This window comes from Misgurnus anguillicaudatus, chromosome 24, assembly GCF_027580225.2.
Source record: "Misgurnus anguillicaudatus chromosome 24, ASM2758022v2, whole genome shotgun sequence".
NCBI lineage: Eukaryota > Metazoa > Chordata > Actinopteri > Cypriniformes > Cobitidae > Misgurnus > Misgurnus anguillicaudatus.
Window position 1 is genome coordinate 12,902,623 of NC_073360.2, and position 6,000 is coordinate 12,908,622.

The following is a 6,000-nucleotide window of genomic DNA, read 5'->3' on the forward strand; positions in this document are numbered from 1 at the left end:
CGTGACTGCTCATCCGAGGGGCGCAAATTCAAAACAAGTGTTGGGAGTGTCATGTGTGTTGCTCGCATTTTCAAAATATGTGTTTGTTGCGTTATGTTAACCATGCGCATCACGTGTTTTGTCAAAATAGGTGCCTGCTGCACACGCGTCAAAACGGTTGATGATAAAAGAGACGCCCACGTTCATAAAATACAGACAAGAAACTCACTTAACAGTAAACTTTGATTACGCATGAGATTATGTGAGTATCTGGCAAACGCGAGCGTCTCTTTCAACATAAACCCTTTAGATGCATCTGCAGCAGGCACCTATTTCGACAAGACACGCTACGCACATACAGTAGGATCTCTTAATGCGCAGAACACATATTTTGAAATAAGGAACCACAAACATGACGGGCTACATACATGCTGTGACGAACTTCGCATCGAGCGCCCTAAAAAAAAAGAAGTCACGGGCCGCCACTGTTTGTAGTTAGTCTAAACCCCATTTAGCTTGTAAAGCCTGTAACAAATGCGGACCACAAAAGACATCTATAATGACAACAATGGCGGAAAAAATGTGCTCAGGTGTTGTATAATTTAACATTTTTGATACCAATATCACTTAATATTTAAAGAATGTCCCCGCCCCTGGATACTGGTTTTATTTTTTTCTTTTGGAATTTCATGAGTGCTGAACTCTCATGGCCTCAAGGGATAGAAAAATGTAAAAAAGTGGATTTAAATTTTCAGTTTCATTAAAATCTAAAAAGCTGAGATGTCTAGTAAGGTAAAAGTTGCAAAAATTGGTTTAAAATGTTTTCTGTTGTTGAAAGCCAATGCTATTTAATAGCAATTTGTACGTATTCATATTAATTTCTACAACCACGTTTTTGTATGATTTGCTTTTGCCCCGTGATGATGGGGGTATCGTTATTTTTTTAAATCAAAATTCTATGTTTTTGTATGATTCACTTCATGCATCCGAATTAAGTTGGTTTTATACTTCTGTGTTGATTGTATGGCACAGCCTTTTGTCGCATTTCCTCAAAAACAATCCTTTAAAAACAATGATGTCGCAAGTTGCGGAGCTCTCTAACTGCTGATGCTTTTCCAAAACGTGCACAATCCACTTCTTCTTCAGCTTTTTGCCTCGGTACTGTAACATGTAATGCAAAAAGTATAAATTGCACTTCAGCCAACTCGGAAAGAGAAAGCCTCTTCTGTATATTGCGGCCCCATTAAACTGCATTGAGCCGGCAGCTCAAATATGGTAAGACAAACTGTTACATATTATCAGTGAAACAAAAAGCCCCCGAAACTACAGAAAACAATCAGAATGAAACCATGAAAGCCCCAGACTTGCTTGTTCAGCACAATATTGGAAAATCAAAACTTATTTTGACATCATGACATATAAATCCCAATAAGTACAAACATGGTTGTACTACTTTAACATTTACTTGGTAATTTAGAAAAAAAACTTTGCACTTTCATACACATTTGCACTTCTTTAATCAATTATTAGGTAGGTAATGTTAAAATACAGCTTACATGTACAACTACACCACCTAAAGTATTGCTCTACGTCTCTCAACCATTGGTCAGATAAACACTTTCTTTTGTCCGAAAATTAAACCACTGGTTGAGTCAAAGTCCAGCAGTTAAGCTCCCTAAGCAAACAGATTAAATATTTTTTGGCACTGCTTCCTTGGTTATCGCAGGGACAAGCAAGGTAATGATCTCAGTTCGAGCTGTACTGTAGCTGTATTGTATGCATTTTGCGTCTAAAAATACCCTTGCCCTACATATATTTACTTTGATGTTTATCTGCAGTTTACTGAACTGTATGATTCATCTTAAGATGTTTGCCCTATTTACGTTCTCAGGTCACATTAAAGCAGTCTATAACTTTTGATGGTTTGTTTTGTTTAGTTTTCCAATGCTGAACTTAGTGTCAATATAAAGCTCACTCACAAGTGTTAGCGATTTGCATATCCTTGCACAGAAACATAGCTGCAAAAACAGTTGAATGCACGCATGAATGTGGTTTGATAGAGGAGGCTGAGCATGCGAGAGTTATTACAGCTACTCCCCCTCTGTCGTCATAGTCGTCTCTTTGTCGAAAATAACATACTTCTCACATACAACCACATGCACTCTCGTATATACTCATCACTGATCATCAATACATCTGAATTTGCAAGTCAAAGAAAAAAGCATTTTGATCTCAGAAAAAGGTACTAAAGTTGTCACTAAAAAGTAATTTATACAGTAGGCTATGTATCATTTTGCACCTTTTAGGTCATATTATTTACATTTTAATTTAAAGCACATTGCATTGAATTTAAATGATTGCCTTTGAGAGTCAAACCATTGCTCTATAAGTGCTGTAGGAAAGCTTCAGGAAACTACAGAAAGCGTCATACTTCTAACTTTCCCACGCAGTACGAAAGGCAGAGGCACTGAGAGTTTCATGAGTTTCATTAAGAGTCAAACATTTGTGTGACATCAGCCCAGGTGTTTGAAATTTTTGTAAGGCTGCTAATCTAGGACAAACATTCGCCTTTTATAAAGTGATAAACAGGTTTATGTGGTCGTGGGGAACTGATCCTGGCATACGTTTTACTACAATTGGGTTTCTAGGTCTGCTTATGCCTGCCATTATGAGTTGGAAAAAAAACTTTCGGTTCTTCAGCAAATGGGAAAGTGAGAAATGCAGACATAAACAGTCACATGCACACAGAGTGCATTAAATGTCAACCACTTTTCAGTTTTCTTTTACAATCACATCCTCTTTACCAAAAACGTACGCGTTTGAAACGCACGCAAACATATATGAATAAAAGTTAATGCTGTTGATTTTGGTCTCTTGGTGATGAATACAATAAACGTACATTTGGTCTTAATAAATAAAAAGATTATTACAGATTTTTTATTTTAGTTGTATTAGTTACTGAGTAAACCTGAGTTACTTTATACAGTTTACTGCAACACAAAATTAAAGGAATATTCCATTTTCTTAAAAGAAAAATCCAGATAATTTACTCACCACCATGTCATCCAAAATGTTGATGTCTTTCTTTGTTCAGTCGAGAAGAAATTATGCTTTTTGAGGAAAACATTGCAGGATTTTTCTCATTTTAATATACTTTAATAGAGCCCAACAATTAACACTTAACTCAACACGTAACATTTTTTTTCAACGGAGTTTCAAAAGACTATAAACGATCCCAAACGAGGCATAAGGGTCTTATCTAGCAAAACGATTGTCATTTTTGACAATAAAAATAACAAATATACACTTTTAAAGCACAACTTCTCGTTTAAATCCGGTCGTGATGCGCAAACGTGACCCCACGCAATACGTCATGACGTCAAGAGGTCACAGAGGACGAACGCAAAACTCCGCCCCAGTGTTTACAAGTGTTGAGAACGAGGACCGTTCCTACGTTGTTGTATGTTAACTGATACTAATTAATGTCTTTGTGTCAGTTTATTGTTTACAATGGTCCGCAAATGTGCGTTTTATATATGTAACACGTGACCTCCTTACGTCACTACGCATTTACGTTAGGTCGCGCTGTACTGGACCTTGACGAAAAGTTGTGCTTTAAAAGTGTATATTTGTTATTTTTATTGTCAAAAATGACAATCGTTTTGCTAGATAAGACCCTTATGCCTCATTTGGGATTGTTTATAGTCCTTTGATACTCAGTTGAAAAAAACTGTTACGTGTTGAGTTAAGTGTTAATTGTTGGGCTCTATTAAAGTCCATTAAAATGAGAAAAATCCCTCAATGTTCCCCCCAAAAAACACAACTTCTTCTCGACTGAACAAAGAAAGACATCAACATTTTGGATGACATGGTGGTGAGTAAATTATCTGGATTTTTCTTTTAAGAAAATGGAATATTCCTTTAAGTATTTGATGGTATAGTAAATGATGGTAAGAACAAAGTTCACTGTAAAATGTCTGGGTTATTTTTAACCCATAATGCTGTTGGACAGAACACACGAGTTAAAATGACCCGATGTTGGGTTGTTATCATGCAAGCATGGGTTAAAGGCAGGGTGCATGATTTTTGAAAAACGCTTTGGAAAAGACAATTAGACATTTAGCAGTAAGGGACTTGTCTACAAACCGATATCATTGCCTGGGTTGCGTATGTGTGGGACGGGTCTATCAAAAGAAGGTCTGGATTCTATAGACCCTTTTACTGTTTGTACACAATGATGACGTGGCAACGTATGCGCGCGCAGTTTGGCAACAGAAGTATGGCAAGAATCAGCAGTGAAGCAACATACAGGGTTCCCACGGGTCCTTGAAAGTTTGTGAATCTGGGGGGAAAAATTAAAGGCCCTGGGAAGTTGCATTGCCAAAATGCGCGCGCCGGCTATTTGATAACTTGGACAGTAAAATGGTCTATTGGGGTGTATTGGTTTAGCTGATTTCAAATGCCAACATTGGCTTTCAGAGATCATGCACCTCGCCTTTAACCCAGCAGTTGGGTTAAACAACCCAGCATTAGGTCAATTTTAACCCAGCTGTGTGTTCTGTCCAATATTTACCCAATATGGCTTAAAAATAACCCAGATTGTGTGTAAGGGTTTTGTCATGTATCTGTCTTGTGATTTTTTTTTTTTTTGTAGTTCTTAGTCATGATCATTGTAGTCTTGTCACATATCTCGTCATAATTGTCTCCAGGTGTTCCTTGTTACCTTTGATTGGAGTGTGTATAAATACCCTTGGCTGCGTCCCAAACTGCATACTACTGAATGAGATGAAGTACTTACTGACTGTTAAAACAGTATGTACAATATAGTATGAATCCTAGTAGTATGAATGCGATTCGGACATACTACATCCGCCATGTTGATACATACGTCATCATCACGTCATGTCATACCGGCGTGAAAATGGCCACATCGCTGCTTTCTCCTTTCTTCTTCGTTGCATAACTCTGCTCCTGGGGCATCATCATGGGATAACGAAGTGTCCATCGTATGCACGCTTCGAAATCTAACCGGAAGTAGTAGGTCATCCGAGTACTTTTCGCATACTGTTTTTGGAATACTACGTATTCGGACATACTACTCGCCTCGCCTACTGCTTTTCGCCTATAGTATGGAAGTAGGCGGTTTCAGACGTAGCACTTGTGTTTGCCATTTTTCAGTTATTGTCATGTTTCGTATCGTGCATTCATGTTTCAATTATTGTTTCTATTAAAGTTATCTGCTTTCAGATCCCTCTCCTTAGCTCTTCTATTAGACTACACATTACACAACAATGACTGATTTTTCATTAGTGGGTGAACTATCCCTTTAAGCATCATACATTTGCCTGTGCCATCAGTTGGTTCATATGTGTAATATTCTTGGAAAGCAGAAATGACAAAGAAGTGGCATCATGTTAGATTTGTGTTCAAAGTAGATAAGTTTCTGTGAGGTTAAGAATGCGCTTATAGATGTGCAGATCTGGGCTGAGGTTTTGCTTATTGAGTATCAGGTTTCATTAACTGTGAGGTATTTATAATTCTAGTATTTAAGCTATCAAAAAAAAAACCCTGTAAAGTATTTTAGTATCGTGTTCTCGGTTATTCTAAGAATCGCATATTTACACCGCTGGTTTTTCTGTTTGGGGAAATTAGACAACTATATATGCGTTGAAGATAAACCTTTTGGAGTCAAGTGTGAAGTTTATCAGATCAAAGTTTTGAATAAATTAGCACATTCTTAGTTAACACTGAGAAGTCATACTGGACATCTGCACACAGATATGCAAATATGCCACCTGCAGTACAGTATTGAGTAGTAATTTAAATATCATACACAGTATGTGAGCTCTTTTATCATGTATAAGCTATTTTATTGTGATTATGTTATAGCAATACTATATGTTTATCGTGGTACTTTTTCTTATTAATATGTGCATTTAATAATTTCCAGCTATACTCAGAATGAATCAATCATGATAATGGGTTTATGCTTTTACGTGGCAGATTTTTCTACTATGATCT